Source organism: Hylaeus volcanicus, chromosome 6 (genome assembly GCF_026283585.1).
Source record: "Hylaeus volcanicus isolate JK05 chromosome 6, UHH_iyHylVolc1.0_haploid, whole genome shotgun sequence".
Classification (NCBI taxonomy): Eukaryota; Metazoa; Arthropoda; class Insecta; order Hymenoptera; family Colletidae; genus Hylaeus; species Hylaeus volcanicus.
The window spans coordinates 12,740,220-12,766,937 of NC_071981.1; the positions used below are offsets into that span (position 1 = coordinate 12,740,220).

At 38.7% G+C, this 26,718-nt stretch overlaps 1 protein-coding gene across 12 annotated transcripts in view; it reads left to right on the forward strand.

Annotated features, from left to right (window-relative positions):
- Nucleotides 1–26,718, forward strand: part of LOC128879107 (CUGBP Elav-like family member 2) — a 547,103-nt gene that overhangs the window by 76,967 nt on the left and 443,418 nt on the right. The window lies entirely within an intron of this gene.

A 26,718-nucleotide genomic window follows, 5' to 3' on the forward strand; every position in this document is an offset into this window, starting at 1 on the left:
GGTAATTTTCTTGAAAACAGAAAACTGCGAATTTGTTTTTGGATAATTTCGAAAACAGACATTTAATAATTTAATATGACTGCATTTTCGCGTCAAGTACGACGTACGTAAACGTTTAACAAAATCGTAAAACAACATGTACATTTTTTTCTCTTAATTGAAAAAAGTTTTCGCTCGGATTCGTTTCTTCGAAACACGAATCGACAAATTTAATATTCTTGGACGAGAGGATCACCCCGTTTGGGTTGTACCGTGAGTTATGAGACACCCTTCAGAGGAAATATCTGAGTGTACCTACCAACTACGTTAGGAAGGAAGATTATCGTTAATCCCTGTTTTGGGTCGCCTTCAAGCTCGGTGTATTATAGTTACACGAAGCATTAAGAATTCTGAACAGAACAAGTTTCTTAGAATGAAAAAGAATTGGAGTGGATAATTCCATTCTCGAGCCAAGAGAAAAGGAAAGAGATCCCGATAAAAGAAGAAATACAATGATTCTGACAATAGTATCGCAGCTCTCGCGGTAAATGTTTTCCATTGCATAGAAATGATAAATTTATTTATTACCTGAAATATGCATTTCTGTTAACGCATTATGTCCAAATTATGAAAATCTTTTTATTTTATACACTACGTGTTTACGACATTGATGTTTCAAAAGATGTTTCGTAATTTTTATCATCGCCCTAACGATACGAATTTGCCATTTGATTCAGAATTCTATTATTCAGAATATTACTATTTTCATCAGTACTCGCTATTAGAAACGTAAAATATCTGCCGGTCGCGAATATGTCAATATTATAGCAAACAAGACGTGGAAACTTATCGTTTGATTATTTCGACTTAATTTGCGGTTTCTATCGTGTAAAAGTTATCGAACGCACTTAACAAATTATGTTCGACAAATAAGAAGGAAATCTAACGGAATTCGTTTTGTTCATTCAGTAATAACACACTTGGATGCTGAAACTTTGAACAATATATACTCTCTTTGGTAGACGACGGCGAGAAATGAGACTCAAAACTCGCGATTCTTCGCTAGTTGAATTACGGTGAGCTATGCCGCGATAACAGTGAAAATGCAATTTAATGCTCGTTGCGGGCCACTTTCCGTCTACACCGGCTACTTTTTCCATTATCTTATTATTTGCAAAATCTGTGAGTAAGGTACTTCGCTTAATTGAAAGGCTGTCCCTCGGGAATGTACGAAGTGAGTGGTTTCCTGGGGAAAAATGGTGGAGTAAATAATAGCAGCTGCGAGGGCGCGTTACGAAATGTCTTCGAGTTGAAGCAGTGTTTCGCAAGTTAAAACTTAAACCTAATTACAGCAGGCAAAGGTTTCACTATTTCAGAATTAAGTTGATTGCAGGAAGAGTGGTACAGTAAAACCTCTGTTATGTAAACCGATTACGAAGTGTTCAGATAAGAGAATTTTCACATAACAGAACAATAATTCGTTTTCGTTCAATTTTATTTAATGCTTGTGACAAAATCAAATTTTAAATAGCTTTGTGCATAGAATATACAATATAAAAGAAACTTTACTAAATTTTAGAACATAAATCTATACCAATAACATATTCCAGTTCAGATTAAATGTACTTCCATTATACAATTTCATGATAATATTTATATCGAGGATAAATAAATTGTGTAAGCAATATTTCGAGATTCATTTATCCAGCAAATAATAGTTTCAAAGACGCCAAGCTTCTTAATTTAGAAGTAAATAGTTAGTTTCTTGTGTGACCACAGTTGCTATAGAGTAACTGATGTATCTCGAGAGTTCACCGTATCAGTAACTAATAGATAACCCCGGAATAGATGTGATTCTTTATGGATTATTTCAGTCTACGTCTTCTGTAGTGTTAACTTTACGCTAGCTACAATTATTTTTGCCATTTTTATGAGTGAAATTTGTATAATCAGTGAAATAATAAGGAACATAATCACAAATGATTCTGATTAAACTGTTAAACTTTCATAAAATTGTGAATACTCCTGAGAAACTTGTGTGAAGATGGTGGTGAAAATGTCTAAAAACAAATAGTTAACTTTCGAAGAAGGTTATGTGAATGTTACAATGATTCAACGCTGCTTTCAAATATTCAAAACTGATGATTTTTTATTACTGATACGAGAAACGAACAAAAAATATACATAATGCATACGTTGAATACATTCGATTGATTTATTAAATCGTAATTGATTAAATAACGTCTAATTATTAACGTCCAAATGAATACCGAGGATCGCGTACTTGTGCGTAGAAATCCCGTAGTCGCGTTTATTAACTATGTTTGCTAAATGCGCTTAGGCGTGTACCGTACGCAATGCATCGATCGAGTGATCATTCATAAGCATCCACAACGCTGGAAAGTTTAAAATATGCATGCCGAGAGAAGTATATTGTTAGATATGGCAGGGAAGGTCAATCAACATTTGTCCACGTCAAACTTTTCAAACTAACGACTGTCGCGCTAGTTACCTGGACATCGTTTGCCTTCGACCGTAAAAACACGTGAACAGCATTTCTCGTATTATGAAAACATTTTTGTGCAAATAATGGAACACGTAAACAAAAAAATGTAGAAATAAATTGCGGAAATCCGTAATCGTTTCGGCGCGGGTGACTTCCCTACAAAGCGCGTGCTGTGCTCGACAAACTATAATCATAGCAGCTGCGAACGTTGTGCTCGGAAAACTTTTTTCGGCGCCGGACATGTGCGGAGACCGTGTTCGCGAGTTGTATCTCTCATTTTTTATTTTTCTTAAATTTCTTTCAAAGGAGAGTTCTGTTTAGTTCCGTTACAAATAAAAAGGTCCTTAAACAAGTTTATAGCCTTTTGTGTCACGAATTATTGCAAAAGAAGATCGTAAATTTTCTTTGTAAAACGACAAATTTAATACCGCTTTTTATTGTCGAAATAATAACCTAGATTACACGTCTCTATTAAATCTTGGCGTCCAAAGCGAAACCCTTTACGTTTGTCTGACAGCCGTGGGTTAAATCGACTAGCTCGCAGGAGTCTCTCTAAAGGTCGATTCAGACTATACGACACTGACTGTCACGTTCCGGCAACGACACGTACCGGCACCGACACGACAAAACATTAAAACACGCGTTTTAATGGAACTATTCACACTTAACAGACACCGACCTGAACGTTCCGTCAACGAGAATAGTGTGAATAGTTCAGGTCGGTGTCTGTTAAGTGTGAATAGTTCCATTAAAACGCGTGTTTTAATGTTTTGTCGTGTCGGTGCCGGTACGTGTCGTTGCCGGAACGTGTCGTATAGTCTGAATCTTAAGACCGAACGCACACGGGCGCAACCGATTTGAAATTAGCGTTGCAAACCGTTTTCGCTCTTTGTTTTATCTACTCCACTATCTTTGTTTTACCTAGATCCACGGTCGCATGCAATCTTAGTTTCAGAGTGGTTTGAAACTGATCAATTGCGCCCGTGTGTGATCGGCTCATATCACTTCATTCGTGTCCGTCGATTTCATCGGTTCGGGCCCAATGTTTTGTAAAACACTCTCCGATCGCAATGTCCCCTAAGAACTGGAATTCAATATCGTCGGCAGACACCTCGCATATCGTGGAAATTAAAGAATGTCAAAAATACGATCGAGAGAAGACTTAACGGGACAGGGGAGAAATTAATTTAGATATATACCGAAACGTAGACCCTTACACCCCTGGAACGCCGTTATGCCTCCAGAATTCTCGGTTCTCGGTCCACGGGCGAGGAATTCCGGCCTTCGGATATCGCGTTTTAACGTTAGGTGGGTGAATATTTTAGAGAGATCCGCGCTCCGGGGGTAGATGAAGGAGATTGTGGGGAAAAGGTGAGAATAGGAAGGAAGAGGGAGCGAGAGAAGATCTAGCCGAGGAGCGATGTTGCATGGAGGAACTGGAGGGATGGTCGTCCTCCCCCGCATCGAGGAATGTCGCCAAGTTATTTTAGGCTTTCACTTCCTTCCAGTTCCACGGATACTATCGCATGGCCCACGTTTACGCGGCGTAACCAAATAATGAAGAAGGGTATGCCGCCATAATCGCGTTCTATATCTTGCGTGCTTTTTCAACGCCGAAAGAAGTACCCTCCACGACTCGTACATCCTTTGCGAACCATCAAAAGGGACATTAGCAGCGATGGAAACAACAAACATATGCACCCTCGTTCATAAATATTATTGCGAGGCAAAAGTTCGTGCGTTTAGCACGTTGTTTCAGTTTGTGTAATTTTTTGAAGTCATTAAAATTACTTTATATGCAAGTGTTATATATCATTTTGTAGCCTCTGAGAAGCTCTTTCATATTTAAGTGTTAGCTACATTAATTTATTCCGATGAATTTTGATAAATAGCAAATTTTTAATCGCTTTCAAACCATTTTGGTACGTCAACAAACGAACACAATTCCGCGCTGGTGAACGTACGAGCACACGTTCGATTAACGACACGACGTCGTATTAAGTCGTCGCGTAAATTCTCCTTAATACCTAATACCGCGGAACCGGCGCAGCCAGCTCATAGAATAACAAGATACTGCCGCAATGAGTAGTTAATTACGGGAAGCGTTACCGCGGTCTGCAAGTTCCTTCCGAAGCGAGCGCATAAGTTCGCAAAGAGGCGCTTAACGCGTGTAGGGAACGCGATAGGTGTAAGGGTTAAGTGATATGTACGGCCCTGGGGGGAGGAATTCGCTTAACAAAAGGGTCAGGACGGACCCTTATAAGTCGCGCGAGGGTCCCCTTATCTAGATTCGAATGTTTCACCCCAACGGGAAACTACATCGAAATTAATTTCTAGTTGTCGACAGGGCGGGGGGTTTCTATCTCCTTGTCGCGTGGATGGTTACACGGCACCTACACTTTGCTCTGTCATGAATTACGCAAATATTTGTCGCGGCGAACCTACGCGAACGGCGTCTTACGCGGGGAGTTTATCGCGTCCCCGTGGCGGATCTAGATTTTTACCTGATAACGATTTTTCGCGATCGATGTTTCGCGTTTTTACCTTGCGCGGGACTGAGAGCCCTGCGCGTTTACCAGACCGTGACAAACTCTGTTGGGAATGGGAAATAGGAATACCTATTTGAGATAGCGATACAGACCTCCATTTCCAGCAATGTTATTTGGAAGTAAAGTCCATTTACTAGAAATAAAAGGAACAATAAGTAGTAAAGTTCATTTTAGATCCATCGTGTGACATTACTCGAGGGAGAATTCAAAGTATAGATTAAGAGAAGTGTTACTTGTACATTTCTCTTGAGGGGGTAAAAATAAGTTTTGTCGACCATTTTAATAATTTTGATTTATTTTCCAGTGTTTATGGCAGTCTTTCTTTTTGAATGCGATGCGTTAGGCTATTTGTTTGTGTTACTTACACAATTTCGATATTTGTTATATCATTTATAAAAAAATTTACTATTTGAAATTTGCTATTGTTTAACTTATTTCACAATATAAAATGTTATTTAAAAAGCGCTTAATTTCTTTCTTTATTTATATGGTTACCATACGCAAGCTTGGTTTATTCTATGAATTTTTATAGTATTACTATGGGTAGTAATATTTTTCATACAAGTTAATTTTAAATATCAAAGGCAATAAATAACAATAATCAATGTTTAATAGTTGAGACTAATATGTACTTTGGAATAGTTTAAATAATTCAAAGTTCAAGTGTGACAGTAGAATTACAGAGATTGCTGTTTGAAGTTTGATCGAATGAAATATTATACATTTATAAATGTTGAAGTTAGGTTTAAAAATATCTTACCGCCTTTATACATCATGCAAAACTGTATGTCGCAATAAATATTAAAATATCAGCAACTGGTACTGATATGGAAATGTTCCATTAATTATTTACATTAAGAAATGCTACTATTTAACAATATCCGAGTAACTCGAATATCTCAAGGCACAATCATCTCTTGAAAGTAAAATTCATGGCTCGAAGAACGATTACAAATTTATAATAACGGTGGCATTCATCATCATTAATTTCAAATGGTCCTGCTCGATGCAAGTATAGCGGGTGAAATTAATTTGCCGGTACAGTAATTGCGCTTATGAGATGTAAACCTGCATAAACCTGTAAGTGAGATTTCATTCATAGATTGTGATATTTAAGAGTTCAACGCAAGAAATATTGCGTCACGTGAAATGCACATTACATCGATGTGGATTATCTTATCGCTACGTACTGATACCAGAGTATTTTGCGTTTAAAGCAATAAATACTGTAATAACAAGAGCGATCATTTTTCTTCGGTACCCTACGTGGTTTTCCAGTTGAACTTTTACCGAATTCACATGATTCAACACATTTGACGATCGTATTAATTTTTCTGTACATAATTGTTTAACGTTGCTGTAGTGCTATACGATTAGAAGACAAATCTTGCCTGGAATATTTAGGTGTGTCTCTTTCGCATTTGTAACAACGAAGTTACGGTAAATGTTTCTTTATCGTTATCGTAGTTCCCTTACAGATAAGTAACATTTCGTGTTAACCTTGAAATGTGATTATTCGAAGCAAACCACTTAACTGGAACCAAAGATAGTACTTCAAACTATATAATGTTGTTAAAATCGGAAGAAAATGTAGAATTTATGTTGAGGCCGAGTATCGATGAAGCATCCCTTGCTTTTATGGTCGTCTTAAAGCGATGAATTATTATGTTTAAAATAAACAAAAATATTAACCGACACTCACCTACGATTGTCTATCAATTAAATTGATAAATTTAAAATTATTTAAAATTGAACATCGACTTCAAACGCTACTCGTCTGTTTATTTTTTTCGAAGTCGGTTAAAAAATATTAACCGACACTCACCTACGATTGTCTATCAATTAAATTGATAAATTTAAAATTATTTAAAATTGAACATCGACTTCAAACGCTACTCGTCTGTTTATTTATTTAGCGTCACCGCCATAAATCATCGTCAGCCGTTGCATTTAAAACGATTTATGGCTCATGCACTTGCGCTAAAGTGAAATCCGCGACAGTCACTGAATAACAGGCTGAGCTCCCATTTCTAAACTTTTGTCCGAGCCGAATCGCGCGGTCCATTGTTGTCCCTGTCAAAAGCAGCTACGAAAAGTTGTTAAAATCCGCGCGTGGTGGCAACAATACAATCCCATCGGAAGTCCCTGAAAGATTTAGAGAAGCCATCCGCTGAAATCGAGACACCTAGAGGCGATCTTGGCAACATTGTCGGATTTCATGCTTTTAGTATCCTTTTATATGTATCCGTTCATCCTTAACCTTCCAGATAAAATTGTTCCCCCGATTCATCGCGGTCTCATTTGCTAACAAGTTCCGTGCTTTTCGTTTGGAATCACGCGATACGAGGATCAAAACTACCATCAGCTCACAAATCGGAACCGCACCTCGCCTCGATCGGCATACTCGGGTGGGTGTCGCTGAAATCCTGGATAAATCCTTTCAAAACTGCTCCGCGGAACGCGTATCGTGGATGCAGAAAGAAAACAGAAGAGAGAGAGAGAGGAGAAACGAAACACAAGGATGGTTGAGGGAAGACAAAGGGGAAGCACAAAACGCGGCAATCTAGAAATGAAAGACCGAGCAGGCATCGTCTGAGAAATCTTGACAAATACGACAAATGAGCCGTTCGTTACGAAAGTGGTAGAAGTCCATCTTACTTTATTTCGATGTATAAAAAATAAAATATTTTATCTAATTTTCGTCTTCGATGCTTTTATAACCTGGTAACGTAGGTTTTATATACTATATGTGAACTGAATATTCTTTTGTATATATTCATATATTGAGGAAGAACATGAAGAGCACTTATATTTAGGAATATTCAAAGGAAATTACGAATCAGACATGACAAGCAGCAGGAAAAGCAGAAAAGCTGAATGGTACTTAAGAATGTTCTCCATGAGAGTCACGTGTATTTATTACTAGAAATGTTTACCACATACGTGTAACGTCACCTTCTATTTCTAGAAATATTTTGTATTAATAATTTCGAATAATTATATAATAGAATAGAATATTTTATTTAAGTTTTGTCTTCGATGCTTTTACAACCTGGTAACGATAACGAATTGCGTTTTATCGAAGGTTTTATATGCTTTATGTGAACTGAATATTCTCTTGTATATATTCATATATTGAGGAAGAATATGGAGAGCACTTATATTTAGGAATATTCAAAGGAAATTACGAATCATACATGACAAGCAGCAGGAAAAGCAGAAAAACTGAATGGTACTTAAGAATGTTCTCCATGCAAATCAAGTATATTTATTCCAAAAAATGTTACCACGTGTAACGTCACATTCTATTTCTAGAAACATTTTGTATAATTTCGAATAATTATATAAAAGAATAGAATAGAATAGAAATATTCTGTATTACTTACTTTCGAATTAAAATCTCGTCCACTTTGTTCAATAAAAAACAATATAGCAACCGCTTTTCCAAGCTCGAAGAAAAGCAGTTCCCCCCTTAAATCGGAGTTGGCGTTGGTGTTCCACGTTCTCGTGGGTGGCACACACGAGGCACGTACCGCGTACCCGTGATATTGTCACATGCCCCCGGTGCATAGCTCCAAATTGTATCGTCGTCGCGTGCTGCATGTGCTGGCGACGATCTTCTTCCCTCGTTCGGCTCGCTATTCTCCCCGTGTTTTTCCACTTTCCTCCCCGACCCGACACTTACACCGACGACGACAATAATATCCGACACGCTCGGGCGATCCTTTTTCTTTTCGAGCTGACGCCGTGTCTCGTTGTAACCCACGGATAGAAACGCGTAACGCTTCCACGTTTCTCAACCCCCGACGATCGAGACGGCACGTCTAACGCTTGAGAAACGAGAACGCGGCTTGGCTGCCGGCCCGACAAACCGGTCTCGGTTCATAATCGAAAATTCTGCGGCGAGATTTAGAGAGAAAGGGACGGGGTGCTTTATTGCGAACCAGATGCGCGGCTCGCTGGAAGAAAGCCTACTTATCAGAGATGTATTAACGCTAGGTTTACGGAGGTTCTTAGTACCTTCGCTGAATTGTTTACTCTTTTTTATGGAAAGTACTTTCGACGAACTTTTTAACCGCGTTAACATCTATTACCGAAGTAATTTGGATCTATGCTTTCTTATTTTTCTTTTTTTTTGGGGGGGGGGAGGAAGAAATTTTCTCATAATCTCTTCGAATGATCTTCCATCTTTTATCTTCTATATTCTAAAGACCTACCCCCTGACACCCCCACGGTTACCAACTATTTACATACGTGTGCATTTGGGGAAGTAGCCTTGTCAAAACGTCTTTCAGTACACGCCTTCCAGATAAAAGTTAGCATAAGTGGTTGGCGAGAAACGTAAATGAAATCTAACGCCATCATAGCTATAGAAAACATTCTTGTAACGAATGTGCCTAATACAGCGCAACTTTTTTTGGCGTAAAATTTGTCGATACAAAGTATAAACTGGAACTCGCGACCGGGCATTTTTTCCAAATTACTGGAAATGAGAATAGCGGACCCCCTGTTTCAGAGTGGGCGAAACAAATCAGCATACAGCTGTCTATGGAGCTTGATGGATGAGTTTGCAAAATAGCACGCGGGCTTTACTCTTTTCTAATTTACCGTGGTTCGCTTCATAAATCTTGAGTTTAGAATTCGAAATGTCACCGCTCTCGTGTTACCCCAAAACGAGGTGTAGCGCGTGGAATTTTGACACGTGATTTCAAGGTACAATCTGTAGTATCAGTCAGTGCTTAATTACTTTCACCATTATTTATTGTTTTCAAAAATAAGCCAACGAAAAAGAGAGGTTAAAAGTACGGTATATCGATGTTAATGTATCTTAGTGTTTTGAGAAATAACGGCTTCAAAAATTCAATGAAACTTTGAAATTGAATAAATATTTCTGGTATTTTACTGCTCTTGTACTATATGCAACTACAACTTACGATTTAAATTAGCACCACCTTCGTTAACGTTGATTTCATACTAAGAAAAAAAAAGTGTTGTCTTGGACATGAATTAGGTACAAAGCATGGAATTCTCTATCCCGATGAACAGCCCGAGTGGTACGATCGATATACCAGTTGTCCAGCAGTCGAAAATGTCCAAGTTCGAGTCCGCGAGCCCGTCCACAAATCCAATTTGACGTTTCTATTGTAGCAGCGATTTTCAGAAATGGAATTCGCCCCCGTTGCCTTTACATACAGTTTCCGTGTCATATCGAATTTTAAGCTTTCAGCGTGGCCGCGCACGGCCGCAATTTATCAGACATGCTGTTCTGAAAGCGACAGCCCTTTATGGAATATTAAGTTCTGAAAGAAGAAACTCGTCGACGATACGATTATCTCAATTACTGGAGCAATTATTCGGGAAACGAAAGTTTCAACTTCGAATCCAGGTTTAGCGGTGGGATTGATTCTCTTCCCGTCTATGCTAAGTAGCATGTGCGTACGATGACGTTGTCAATTAGGTTAATCGATATAAGCATGGAATTGGCAGTGACAGATATCAGTCTACCGATAGCTTCGGGACCATCCGAGATCTGTCAGTCTCATGTTGATGAACTGATCAATCCAAATTATAGAGACTTTGTTCAAGAGGTTATATTACTTTGTCAATTTAAAATAAAAAAAAAATATACTAGAAATAGACGACTAGAACAAATGATCACGGTACACGGATGTAACTTAAAATAACCATTAATTGAATTTTTAGTTGTAAATTATAAAATATTTTTATTCGCAGCTTCTCGCGTGATAGTATCCAATAAAAAACTGTCTTTCTAGTAACTACTCAAAAAACCTGCGCTGTATTTTATGGGCTCAATCAGTCGAGATATTTATGATGGTACGCGATTTAATAATGTGACATTAGATATAAAACATTGTATTACTTAATGAAATGGAAGAAACTTTTGGGACAACCTAGCATTTAATAAAACAGTTCATATCAATAAAGTACACATTTAACTTCCGTCGTGATCTAAGTAGAGGCCAGCTACAAATGACGCGACGACGCACAGTGGCGGATTTCGCCGAAATCCTGGCCAAAAGTAATAATTTCAAATATACAATGAATTGACGCCATAGAGTGTAATAATATGACTTTAAACTTATAATAGAGTACTTTTTTAACGTTAAGTATCGAATATAAAAATAATTTTAATAAATATGAAAGTGCTGACGTGTACTTACAAATATAAAAACGTTTTAATTATTTAATCTTAAGAGAAAATTGAAAACTACGAAATGTTTTGACTTTATGGTCGCTGCGAAACTGCGCTACGAAACCGAGATAATTTGAACTCTCGTTATAAAAATCGATGTAAGTACTACGAAGTTTGAGTGACGCCTGTCGCTTGACTGTTCCTCGTACGAATTTCATTTCTTTATAACGGTTAAGTTCGTGTCGTGGTAGTGGTGCACATCGTTATAAATGTCTTATGGGGGTGTGTAATTTTTCAAGTGAGTCGCTGAAAATTTCTGTCGAAGGAGAAAGGAAAAACATTCTATAGACAGCTATACAAAATTCTAATTCCGTACGAGAAGTTGACCAGGGCTCCCGTATTCCCGGTTTATGACGGTCAACAGATTTTGTGCCGATTATTGTCTGTAAATGGACAAAAATGCATTTTTTTTGCTCCATATTTTTAATGCCATAAGTGTACCGCTCCATAGACGTCGCGGCCGACAAACAAATACTAACAACTCATAATATCGCAATTTATCGCAGGAAAACTCAGCAGGCCTGCCTTCGGGAACCTTCAATGCTTATTTTAAGACCAAAAAGTCCGCTTGATCATATACCGGCTATTACGTTTAAAACGGAATGGTACAATATTTCATAAGGGGATGAAGCTATCCAAAGTTCTTTGATTCAAAATAGCAAATTATACAAAATAACTAATTTTTATTGTAAGTAAATTGATAAAAAAAGAAACTATTCACTGCGTAGTTGTTAGCATTTAAAATTCTAAATCTTCTGTTGGAAATACCTGTGTAATTTGTACCAGTTCTACTTTGGATAATCGAGCTTCTGCCGCGCTAATAACGTTAACACCCCGCTTGATACGTAACTATTTCCTTCGGAAATGGTAACAAATTCATAGGTTCCGTATTTTTTGTTATCCCAGCTGTAAACAATAAAATACAACAATAAACCCGAATTATATTTTAATTTAGAGTATATCTGACAACAACCAATAATGAAAGTAAGGGATTATAATTCGAAATTACACTCAAAAATTACTTTGAATTGTGGCTTAAAAACTTGACATTATAAAACTGACAACTTCAAGATCGTGTAACTCTAAAGGGATGGTACAATGAAAATCACTATTGTCGAATAATAATACGCTAATCATTTATAAATAAAATGCAATACGTAGATTTGTGAAATTGAGATAAAAATTTGTTCACTTTTGGCCAGGATTTCGGCGAAATCCGCCACTGTGCGACGCGACAATATCCGACACGTAACCTTGCCAAATACCTTCCCTCGGTCCTTGAACCCCTCACCTCAGGGGGGCGATGAAACTTTATTTTTAATTACGAACAGGCACATACGAAACTCGACGTGTTCCACCCGCTTTTTCGCGAATATTTATGGAACGGTATCCTAAAGCAGCTAATGGAACCGCTGATGCGTTCGTTAACTCGTCAGATCTGAGTGCGGTTAGCGTACCGATGAAAATGCTTTTAACGCCTGGTAATCTGTCGAAGATAATCCTTTGAGGCCGCTGCGTCAGACTGTACAATATCGCAAGGACAAAAGGCAGAGGAATAGTGCAATTTGTCAGATCCATAAAGCGACCGCGAAGTAGGTGGAGTCACAGATAGATGCTCGACTTAGGAACGCGGTAATACGACGCGTTTCCAGCGCAGTTGCCATCGCCGTCGTCATTGTCATTGTCATCGTGAACGCGTAAAGTCGAATAATAGTGCCCCGCGGACTCTACGTATGCTTACGTCTCGCGTGTGTGCGAATGATATTAAACGGAAACGAGAAACGAGAAACGGATCGATATCCGACGCCTGCGATACTTAGTTTGCTGAGTTTGCTCGCTCGTGTTCGATGTAGCGACGTTTATACGGACGACGATTTCATATCTAATTCGAACGTTCACTTCCGTTTTTAAAACGGTGCCGCGGAGAGTACTTTACGCGGATAAATACTTTCCCGGGTTAATAAAGTTGTTCGTGTAGTTGGTAATATGTAGAACTTCAAAGCCACAAAGTTGAAGATGTCGCTGTCGGGGATGATTAAAATGTGCTCATATCGAGTATTTGGAATCCGCACTTGAAATTAATATTCCTAGTAGTATTCCTAGGATACTTTTTTCGATTGCAGGTATTCTTTTATTCGGATTAACATGTGTTCATTAAATGAATAATGACGATTGCTGAGTACTTATCGTTTTTAGAATTCATCAGGTATATACAGGCTGTTACGTTTAAAACGGAATGGTACAATATTTCACGAGGGGATGAAGCTATCCAAAGTTCTTCGATTCAAAATGGCAAATTATACAAAGTAACTAATTTTATTTTAAGTAAATTGATAAAAAAAAAAGAAAAGAAACTATTCACTACGCAGATATTAGCATTTAAAATTCTAAATCTTCTGTTGGAAATCCCTGTATAATCAGTTGTACCCTGTACCAGTTCTACTTTGAATAATCGAGCTTCTGCCGCGCTAATAACGTTAACACCCCTCGCATAACAAAATAAAACTGTTCGTCGCGAGACGTGCCAGGATTTTAATGATATATGACGCGAAACAAGCGGAACTTTTGCAATTACCTAACATTACAATACGGGCTATCAAACGAACTAGAAGTTACGCCGACAAAAGTGATTTCGCGTTCTGCTCGCTATTGTTTGCGCCCGTTTACCGATGTCCCAGCTTCAAAATTCATTCTCAACCAACGTCCCCGTTGTCGCGAGGAGTTGTACGAATACCGAAGCTCCAACCCCCTCGCAAGACGAAAAGGTGACGCGGGGCGGAAGACGAAAGGAAAAGTTTCTCTCCCTCGGCGACCTACTTCTCGCGTCCATTGTGTTTTGTCGCGGACTTCAGTCGCCGTGTTCGTGGGCGTTGTTTACAGCGAAGGGCCTTTTGCAAATAGGCAGGAAGGTCTTTGTGAAAGGGTGATTATAATCGAGTGCCGTCGCTTCTCCCCGAGTTTTTCTTGGACGATCGGCCTGTGCTTTCGTTTTCCTTTCGCGGATGTAGTACACAGCTCGTGGACGCAACGAATCCCTAACATTATTGCTGAGCATTTCTCCACGGGAGATTATATTTAGTTTACGGTGTCATCCCGGATTTTTTCGTTAACCACATATGCTGATTTTTATCCACGCGAAGAGACAAACATCCATTCTTAATTATTTCTGTAACAGATATAAACAGATATAAACATGATTAACGCTAACGGTTTCCTTGAAACTAACGCAACAATTTCCTTGATAGCAGCCCTTTGCTGGCAGTATGTGCTTGCTCCAACGATCCTGCGACTACTGAAAACATCGTTGTAGATCTTCTAGGAGGAGCTCGTTGAGCTCCCCTGTTGTGTTTGTTTTAACGTCGTCAAACCTTCTCTTGTGTTAGCCTCACTTCTGGGAATCAGGCAAATGTCACGGGAAGCAAAATATGACGAATGGATAGGTTAGGGTAGCGTAGGAATCTTATTTCCGGTATGCTGTTGGTGAAATGCGAAAGCGTTGTATGTACCAAGATACTCGGTTGCTATTCTTTAGCATATATTGACTGCGCGTACCTTATCTGCGATCCTTCGATTAAGTAATATTAAATGTCCATCGACAAGGATTTTTTCTCGATCTTCGTTACGAACCTCTGAAGGTCGACCTGGCCGTGGAACAGCTTTGAAGAATTATGGATTCTCGTTGAATCTTTTGATAAACCACTTTCTGACTGGGACGATCAATAGTAGAAGTAGTTCGCAGCATTCGAAAAGTTTCAGCGCTGATATTTCCGTCTTTAAAGTGAAACTTGGTGCACACCATTCGTTCTGACATTTTATTTATTATAAGCGCTCAGCAATAACAGCACATTTATTTTATTAGTTAGAGCAAAAGGATTCGTTCACAAGAACGCAACGAACGCTATAACGAGTAGTATTCATTTGTATAATTGAAAAATTTTCTTTGTCACCCCGTCAATACTGGAAATGCTTTATAAAATGTTTAAACTTACCGAAAGAAAAGGTGCTGCCTGGACATTCCAGTTAGCTTTACCAATTAAAACTATGCATAGCGCATACTGTGCGACAATGTATTTATAAGAAATGCATATAACTTGACCTAGAGGAAGAACGTACGTGGTCTAACGCTCTGCAAACACGTACTAACGTGTCGTATCGATCTCGCTTAAAATCATTACGTATCTTTTCGCCTCGCTATTTATAAATTATTTCACGAGTGACCTAAATACTTCTCTATTCCGTCGACGAGACAGTTGAAACATTTCGAACAAAAGCTATCCTTAAAAATGAAATTTTGAAAGGAAGAAGAAACTCGCATTACGTATTAGCTGATCACTTCAAAAATTTTTATTTTTGTGTTAGATGCCTCTAAATACTTTTATTCGTGGAGCTCGTCATTCTATCGCTTTCTACATTATTGAAAACAAATTCAATGAAAAGATTTTTGAGTCTAACTTTGATTTGGAGTAAAATTCTTTATCTGATGTAACCCTAAATCTAAGCGTGTTTTAGATTTTAGTATTTATAATGGATTTCTGTTCAATGTTATTTGCAATAAACAAATAATATTAAGTACTGCATCAAAAGTGTTCGCTACTCATAATCATTGCACTTTTCTAATTTAAAATTATTGTTTGGAGTATTTGCGGTATATTATTAATTTAGAATGAAAGTAAACGATTTCAATTTTTAACGTAATATTAATACTACATTTCCATTTCATAAAATAACATTTTTCAGAGAAACCATGTATTTAAGATCGAATTACTTTATTTCGTTGGTTTCACTCTTAATTTTATATCTTATTTTGTATCTATTTTATTTAAATTTGCATTATACCTGAAATTCTAAATATAATGATACCTAACGAAGTAACTAATCGGATGTGGATTACACGGATTAAACTTATTAATAACATATGTCGTTACTCGCATTTATAGTTTACCCCTTTGCGAAGAACTAAAACGTCAATAAGTCCCGACGAATGTACAGAATTGTTTTAAACTCCAGTTGGTAATCATCATTAAATTTTAATTTCAATCGATGCCACATGATCTATGCGCACCATCCGCGCTGATAATCCCGCGACAGACGTATACTCGAAACTTAATGAAGGCCAATGGCGCGAGAAATCATCAGTGGCATTGTCTAATGCATCATGATTAACGATAACGTCGACACGTTTCGTACATGATGCATCGCGCTCGAAGTTTTCCGCTTCACCCTATTGCCGCGTAATGATACATACACATATAGCTTCTGCGACCGTAATCATGAATGATCGGGTCATTAGACTTCCGGCTGCTCTACCTGACGGCGCTTCGATCCGTTATTTTCGCCGCTTTCAATCAGTCCTTTAATTACGCGTTCGCGCGTCCCCGCGTGATCTATCGAACTTTAATCCGATTCGCCGCGACGAACCGTTTTTTTCGTTCGTAAAATTATCACGCGTAAGGAACTTCGCCGAAGAGGAAAACAAAGTGAAAGAATCCGATTTAATTCGCGGGTGGAACTCGTCGGTGTTGTTTCTCGTCTTTCCCCGACGAGAAAGAAATTTCTTCCCGGATCAATAACGCGATCAGATCATAGCGGTTCGTTGCTGACGCGATCTGCGCCGAGTTTCATCTTCGATTCTCCGCCTTTTGACCCGCTGTGATATCCGCAGTCGCCTACGTCGCCGCCTGACCAGGCTGCCGGTTCGCATTAGCATGTTATTGGGCGGTTGTTTACTTCGGGTTAATCATCACCTCCGGCGTAAACGATTTGATGACAAGCAAGGAACAGCCTGAAGGGAGGGGTTCGGCAACCTGCTTTAACCTGCCGGATTTCGCCGTAAACACGATGGTAGGCTCGAGCCAAAGTGAAAAATGACTCGCTGCTTTGTAGGTTTAATTATTTATCGCTAACCCTAGGACTCCTGAGGGACGGTCGGAAAAATTTACACGGAAGTTCTAGCGTTTGTTTCTTCTAAAAAAGAACTCGCGTTAGGGGCCACGATGTCGTTCGCGGTGGGGAAATAATTGTATTCTGTGATTGGAAACCAACGAATTAACCCTTTTCGGACGTATTAAAGTTGGTCATGGGTGTCGTACTGGTCGGAATTAATTCAGGTAGTTTCTATTTGTAATAGATATAAAAGCAGCGTCCACTAATTTATTAATAAGATGTTTTTAAAGAGAAGCACAACTATGATTTTTGTGTACATTTAAAATTTCTCTAAACGCGAGACTCGTTACCTGCTACGTAATGAGGCTTCCATCTGACCCAATACGATTCGCAATTCCTCGGTTACCTAACAGTAAGACATGTGGAATGATTATAATAACGTCAAACGCAATTTACAATAGATAGAAAAACAGCGTCTGCTAATTGATTAATTGAATGTTTTGAAAGAGAAGCATAACTATCATGTTTGTGCACATCTAAAGTCTCTTTAAAGGACACGAAAACAGCGTGTGCTAATTTATTAATAGGATAGTTTTAAAGAGAATGTTTGCCCGTGTGGACGGAACAGTGGTTCTCTGTGTGGGATAACAAGCAGCGGGAACGAAGTCAAACGGTACGAGCTGTCGGGTCATTGGCGAAGCACAATAACAGGATAGAGAGCAGTACAATAGAAGCTTGGTGCGACGTTTCGTCTTAAAAATGTCTCGAGGAGGCTTGATAAACGCGGGAGAAGCGTGTCGGTGCGCCTGTGCCGGGTTAGCTGAACGCTCAGTTTTAATTCTGGCAGCCAGTGTCGCGTGTCCCGACGGTGTTAAAATCTCTAGAACTAAAGGACAGCTACGACGGAAAGTTTATTGGAAGGATGGAGAGTTAATTAAACGAATAAATAACGTAACAAAGCCTCTGCTAGAAGCGTAAAGGGAGCTCGAGCCGGCGGAGAACGGGACAGTCTCGTGCTCCTCTTTCAGAGACATCGCTCTGCAAATATACATACATACGTATATTCTGTGTCGCCACCCATCCTCTACCCTCCCTACACCCATTGCTCCAGTTCATCCTTTTTCATTCCGTTGAAAGCGGGAAATGCTGTGCGATCCTCACCTTTCTCCCTCTTAATTTTCTCGCTGTTATTGTTTTCGCCTTTTCTTTGTGCGCTCGGTTCGGACCAAAAAGCAACACGATATTCGAAGGACCCACAGGTGTCGTACTGTCGTCCAATGTTTTTTTTACGAAGGTGCCTGTTAATTAAAACGATTCTCGTTTTGGCGTCTATTCCACATTTCGTCGTGCCGTTGAAATGAAATATTTCGAGCAGTGGATATCGATGGCAGCATATAACTCCTAATTGAAATGCTACGTTCTGTTCAAATTGTTATAATGTACGAAACATAAAAATTCGTCTGTTCTCATGTTATATTAATTAGACCGAAGTGGATCTGCTGTATGAGCCCTTGCGCAATGATCGAGCTCGAAGATAATGACGTATTATTCTGGGTGCTTTCCATTAAATGTATAGCAGATATTTGAGATTTAAAATTTCAAAGAGATGTACGTTGAGTTTTAAGTTTATTTTTCTAGAACGTCGAAATATTTCCTTTCAACATTTATTCGATTCAATTTTTCGTGTAAACTGACCATGTCGTTGCTTGTGTTCGATAATCGCAACGTAATATGTACTCTGCTGTCCACCCAAATACTTCGACAGCACTCTGTTTTATTAAATATATATTTTTACCATGGCTGATCTGTTCAAAATAATCTGTATTATAAAATATTTCTGTTTCAGGTAAGTAATTTGAAATCCACGTACCTGCTTCAAACGTATACGAAATCTTCGAGTCCACGGTGCAGTGGTGAGTCGAAACATCCTCTACTAAAGACTAAAGTAATTTTCGGCAACAATTTCAGCACGAAATTGAAACAAACTTTACAGTAAGAAGAAGTCGGTTAAAACTGGCAGCGGCGTAATACCCATCGCTTCATAAATTTCGCTCGGAGTGCAGTAGTTTCACCCGGACGTAGAAATAGAAGGGTGGGTTGGTTGGTTCTGTCTGTTGTGCGTAAATCATTAGTTTTATCAGCCTCATCCAGCTCGTACTCCTGCTTTATCTATCGTGATAACTGGCCGTTCGCCGAAAAAGCCAACAACAAAAAATGTTTAAAACAATGGCCGAGTCGGTGGTTGGGTCAGTTTCGTCGGATGCGCTGGACTACCGTCGAATATACCGGCATGACAATAGCCCACCGTATACATATATAGCTAACTCGATCACAAATGTTCATCAAGCTAACGAGAAAATGTTGGTGATCGAAGTTCCACGCGTCGTCTAAACTCGTTATATGATGAACGAAGTTTATGGTACATCAACGTGTTTCGATACGACGAAAGAAGAAACAAACACATTAAATAATGTCATCAAAATACGACTCCAATTTTTGTGACGTAAATGGGGATGCGTAAATAAAACGAACGATGTTATGTATAGGAAAAGTTTTAAAGAAATATCTTATACGAGAAGACCATTGCGTTAACGTTTCAGGCCTGTTCGACTAGACCGAAAGTATCGCGACTTCATAACAAATTGAACAGAACAATTGTTAATTTAACAGAATATTGTACGTACATGTACAAATAAACTTAATGTAAAAAACCGGTACGCCTTGAACATATGAGATCTTTCGATTCATAATGTACCAATAAGGCTCAACAATTTTCGTCTTTTTTTTCAAATTATTTTATATTAAGTTTCTATCGTGATAAAATGAATGAAACGTAAAATATTAGATCGATTCTTTTTCACTTACAAAAATTCGTCCCTGAAGAGCTTAAACGTCCGATACCAATCAATTGTAAATGTTCGGGGAAACGATTTGCGAATTGAAAAAGAATAATAGGACGAGAGTCACACAAAACATGCCGCAGTACACGGCGTTGAATATACACCCAGTGTCGGAGTATTCGCGTGTACGTAGCCTTCTTTCCGGAGGCTCCCGTCGAGGGCAACTCTTTGTTTAAAACCGCGGTTGAAAATCCGACCAGCCGGGCAAATCCTCTTTTCCCGCGGTTCGGAAATGCTTCGAGCGGAAGCACTTTCGGCGAACGTGACCGCGGACGTCGCGGTAATTACAGCCCGGAGTCACCGCGGTTTTCGAGTCCGCTATACTTTGTCCTTTTTCCAAGGGCTTTCTAGGCTCCCTTCCGCCTCTCTCTTTTCTTTCTTCAAGTTTTTAGCGCAGATCAAACAATCTTCGAGGTGAAGATGGTTCGCGCGAAGATGTTGGCGCCATTTTGGTGCGGGGCGAACTGTCGTAACTAAACTGTGGATTTTTATGTATCTATGGCGAATGAAAATGTGGGGATAGCTATGGGAATGCGCGCACTTTCGGAAACACATTCTTGTAAAAGTATTTTATACTTCAATTTCCTTCAATCAGGAATTTAGGAATTTAATTAAAAAAATATGAAACCGAGGCATCCATGTCTAAATAAAACTTGCATAACTCGATCCTTTTTTTAAAAACTGAAATTATCTCCATTTCAAAGATACATTCTTGCGATAACATTTTCCAGATAAACTTGCTTCGATGAATTTATAAAGACACCGCACACCATGTTATTACAAACACGAAGAAAAGTCATACATGTCCCAGTACCTACAACTAGCACAACTCGTTCTTTCCGAACATGACCACGCAAGGAACAGCGGTTCGGTTGTTAATAAATCAATTCGCAAAGAACAATAGGAAATCACGGAAGCTGCAGGAAGCGAATACGATTGCCGCGCGACCGACTCGAATCGCGCGTAAACGTTTCTTTCGTTTCGGTTAACGAGCCGAAGGGAGCAGTCGCTCCGAATTTTACAGCCGATTCGATAAATTAGGCGCGATTTCAAGTTGCTCCGGGCGTGCAGCAGTTTACCGGTAAACTTGGGAGTACTCGGTAAATGCGAATCAGAAATAAACGTCGAATCAACGAACCGCTACGCACAGTGATTGTCTTGCGGATCGCGGTGGTGCGGGAAGGGGGAAAAGTGGCGCGGAGCGAGGGCGGTGAAAGCGGTGGGGTTCGAGTTCGATAAAAGTTAAATCTAAGCAAAGTTTACGTTCGTTGGGTCGTTAAAAGTTTTAAGGGATAAAGCACTCGCTTTATTGAAAGACTCGTTACGACGGAATTTCAGGCTGGAACCGTTTTGCGATTCATACCGCGGGCGGATCTTAAAGAGAACAGAGGCCGAACGAGGGAGGGACGAGAGATAGAGTGAGAGAAAAAGGGAGGGCGGGTCGGTTGTGCCGAAACTCGCAGGAGTTTCGAGAAACGGGTCCCGAATAATAGTATCCCAGAGAGGCTGCTGCTGGCTCGTGTATACAATTAAAAATCCGCGGATCCGTCAATGTGGCCTAGTTTCGTCGGGTCGCGAGAGTTGTCTTTCAGAGCGCTGAAACGACTAACCGAATGGAAAGCGTCGCTTAAACGGAACCGGGTCCGAGGTAAGGGCCAGAATCTCGAGAATCCAGCTTGCGGATGGAATAAACCGAATGCACACACTTCTACGTGCATACGAATGCGCTCGGAAAGCTTGTGGAGGTATCGGGACGGGTCAGGGTGCGCTCCGGTGTCGAATGGATCTAGGTTTTATAGGTTACAGGATCGAGTGGGAAGAGGGCGGTGAAGTGGCTGGGATCGAAATCCTGCTGATAACGACTAATAGAACCGACGGAGGTGAATAGGTGGAACCCGGGCTGGCGTGCCGTGTAAATAAAAGTGTAAATCCAACGAGGAAATTGTCGTGGTTGGGAGTGCCGGATGAGACGGAGCGGTGATCCTCCCCTGTACGAAACGATGTTAAGGGGTTACATCCACCTAGAGCAGTGGTTCTTAACCTTGTTAGGTCCCCGCGCTGTTTGGAACAGTCACGGCAAATGAACGACTCGCGGACTAATTTTGATACGCGATGGGAATTCTTCCGACATTTTCCAATCTCTTTCTTTTTTATTTATTTGTATCATTTGCACTCGGAACCATCCCACTGCAAAATACGTAAATAGGAATCGCGACGTATTATATCAGGCGTACAAATAAGTTCGATGCCTTTTTATCGTATATTCGATGTTTATTTATTAGGTTGTCCCAAAAGTTTCTTTCGCTTTATTAATAAGTAATATATGCACAATATTTTATGTTCTATGTTACATTACTGAATTGTGCACGATTCATTTTGCTCCATTGCTGTTACAATATGAATATCTAGGAAATTAGATTGTCTATTTATATAAACACGACCGCGTAAAATAATCGAGTGCAACTCGCGAAAGAAACTTTCGGGACAACCTAATATAAGACAAAGGAATACACGTTATGTTTGAAAGTGATCACCATTACTTTCTACACTCTTCTTCCACTTTTCGGGTAGTTGACGGATTCCGTTTCTATAAAAAGGTTATTAATGCTTTTTTCGACTTCTTCGAAAGATTTGAAATGAGAATCAACTAAGTGGTGTTGTAGCGACCGAAAAAGATGTGCATGAAGCTGTGAAAATGTGCAAAGAAACGTGCATTCTTGTTTCCGTAGATCGAATCCTCTCGTCATAACACGTAAAAAATATCAGGAGGTAACTTTCGAAAAACACTTTGGAAATCTTCCGTAAAGAAACTAATTGTTGTAAGTATCGTTAATATAATCGTTCCATACAGATGTTAAAAGTTCACATCACGATGAATAGTTCTGCAAATTTTAAATAAATAATTGCTATTCTGTTCTACCAGCAATTTTACTTTTTCAAGACTTACGAAATTGTCCCTTTTTATTACCGTTTATAACAATAAGCTGTCGTTGTCAAATCATTTTGTGCAACTTCAAAACATCCTTTTTGTGTTTTCCTTTGTAACCTATAATGAATTACATTATACACGTCAAGTGATTTCCATAATACAATCATCCTTGTTATTGGAAAAATGGAACGAAATTTTCTTATCACTCGAGACTCTTTAACATCTTCGAAGGTGCTTGAAAGCTTTGCACACTCCATCAATGTTTTTCGACTAACTTCGTACTTATCTTCCATTAAACTAACTTAATTTCACGACACCTTAAGAAGCACGTTAATCTAATAACAATTTGCTACGACGAATGTTTCGCTTAATTCAAGTGTATTGATTCTGTTTTTTATTTCCACTGTATTTCTGTATATTTAAGAAACGTATATTTAAACGTACACTTGCAGATGAAAATTTTATACCAAATCCTTCTAAAGGTGATCAAATTGAAGATGCGAAAATTTTAGACGTTTGCAATTACTAAAATATAGAAATTAACTTGTACTATATTATACCTTAAACATACAAAATTGCCTGAAAGATGAGAATGCCTTCGTTCTATTAATTTCGCTAGATTTATCGGTCAGTTTTCTTATATTTCACTGAACATCGTTTCGTCATGTAAATACACGAGCGATTCCAATGCGCGGTGGGCCACTGCATCTCTGTTTTCGTTGCCTCAGCAAAATCTAGTTCAACGGTAGCCACGGTATCCTTCCATTTATTCGTTTTGCTTACGCCGAGGCTAGAATAGGATCACGTTCGGTATTACGTATCGATAGCATCGCGATGGCGAGTATCCTTGCCATACTTCCGATCAGAGAAACGATCAAAGTTTTCGTCGAGCCTGGCCCGGCCGCGATGAACAAGAGTCGCAGGCAACGATTCGGTTCGTCATACTCGGGGACAGTTTCATAATTATCGCCCGTATTTCCCAACGGATGATAAAATATTTCCTGATGGTCGACCGTTCGCGGCGATGCAATAAATTGAATTGCCAGGCATTTGTCACGCGATAAAACACCGGACGCGATCGCACAATGATCGCTAAATACATTATTGCGACATTAATTTTCGTCGCGGCGCGGAGTGGAGCAGAATCTCCCCGAAATTATCCCCGATACTTTTAATTGATAACTCTTTTGATGAGTTATTTGTCTGGATTTTTTATATACTTCTGCAATACAATCTTAATCCATAAAGGGAGTTTCATAAGTCAAATTAACAATACTTTAAACACTTTATTCTTAATACTTAAGTCACGTAAATCTCGTGCAACTTTTTTTTTATTTTTTTATTGTAGCATTAGCCTGTAATCAACGACCACTGTGAATTACACGTTCAACATTTATACGTGAGTCTTAATATAATTAAAATAAATACGGAACGACTTACGGTTAGAATAACTAATTCTTACATCTAACAATAATTATAAATACTATTTGGCATTAAACGTATATTTCAGAACGTTGTAGTGTTTTCATAATTCTTATTTATATTTCTTTGGATATTTTTGTCCTTTGTAAATGAGTCCCCGATTCTTGAGTCTTATAATTATTATATCAGGTCTTACAACTTAGAAGACATCATTCCATATTAGTATCCATAATATTAACGTTGGCTGATATTAACTTCGCGTACTACTACAAAATATATTTGAAGCTCTGTTTCTTCGAATTAAGTTCATTAAGTGAAGCGGACTTTGGAGTTAAAAATCCTGTGAATAGTCTTTTAGTAATTAAGTCGCGTATTATAATAAAAGATATGAAACCTTCGGAATCGAATTTATTCCAGTTCGGGTCAAGTTTTTTGGGCTACCGTCCCAGCGTGCGACGGTCGGTCGGCTTTCGACTTTCGACCGGTTCGGGGAACGGAATTGACGAAATCTTCCTGTCTGCGAAAAATGTACTCATAAACCGTGGACTTGGCTATTCCTGGAGTTGAGATCTGTGAGTCACTCGAAACACGAGACACACGTTGTTGCGTTGAAGAACTTTCTCACTTTCTCTCTCTACTCTGCCATCGTCTTGCTCTCTAGGAGGGTATGTTTAGATTCCGGAATTTGCGTGTCATCCCTACCACCCACGCGCGAAAGTAAGCGCAGTACTGTCTCCGGACAAGTGTCGAATTACCGGGTCCACGGTGATTCGACACGAGAAATTTAACAGTGTACAGTACACCGTTGACCGTGAGTGTTAGGACGCCTGCTAACGTTTTTACAAAATCAGATATTTACTGCAAAACATCATTTTTCAATGCCTTTATATTTTTAGTCTGATTAAAATACATGTCCAACTGTGCGTATTTACAATGTATATCGTTGACTTATAACTCTATTCCATTTTATTTATTATAATAACTAAGCATCTGTTTACGTATGACTACGAGAGTCTTCTCATGCAACAGAACGCAAATGGTTTTGGATAAAATTTCAACCGATCCTGTACGAGAACTGATCTCCAAAATTATTTTGATTATTAGTAAGTTTACTATACAATTTTCTTTTTTGGTGGATATTTCGTAATTCCACTAACGTCGAGACAATGTAGTGGTTTTATTATTGTAATTATTGAGTTTCTTTGTGTTAGTTACAAAAGTACGAAGTATATAACTTGTAGACGATTAATTTCGTCTATTAGGTATGCTGCAGCAAGTGGGAAATATTTCTCCTGGTACGTTCTTTTTAAAATAGAAAAGACAGATGTTGTTACGGCAAGTGATCGTGACAGAAGCAATTTATTATGATTGGCTCCGTGAGTCAGATAGGATCTTAACAAGCTGACTATTTCAGATACGAACGTATGCTATTAAGCGTATATAAATAGGAAAATTCAATCTGTAGATCGGTTGGTTTGTCGCGTACGATGTTTTCGTAGAAGTATGACTTATTCGTGAAACGTTTCCACGGTTTTATCATTCCAATGAGAAGGATTTAATGACCACCTTCATCTTTAATAATAAAATATGAAATATCCTTGGAACGATGTTATAATTCTGTGTAATAATTTGTTCTTAAATTCAACAAAAATAACACATAATTTTCTACTATAACAATAGAGTTATCGGTAGAAATTAAAAATAAGTATTTTAAGAGATTACAGCTGCCAACAAGCATCTTCATTTATTATAACCAGCTCCCAGAATAATCTCTAGAATATTTTATTCTACAACGTTTCATTCCTGAACCAACAGAGACTGATATCGATCTCAATTCGCGGACTATTTTTATCTAGATTAGATGCCGATGTTTCGGATGTAGTCGTCTCCGAACATTAATTTTAAAGTGTCCACAGATTTGACAGCCAAAGCGCCCGCCCCGCTTGTTTAATCGTTCCAAGTTTAATCCAAATCTCGAGGCACCGACGCGAGAGGACGTTATTCTAAAATCGACACAACCAAATCCGATCCTCCGAGGTGCAGCTACGTCCTTCCATCGGATATTAATTATTTTTAAAAATAGACGCGCGAAAGCATAACGTTATCATTAAGATGTAGAAAAAAATAATCCTTTGCACTTGCACCCATCTTGTTTCGCAATATCCAAACAGGAATCGTTTCATATCGAATGACTTTGAAATCATATAATTTATTGTAATGGTACTTGGTTTATTTAAATCTTCAGACATTGAATGAAATAATTATATCAAGAATTACGAATTATAGGTATTATATTTTTTTAATGTGTAGTATCGTGTATGTATTTACAGTTTTTT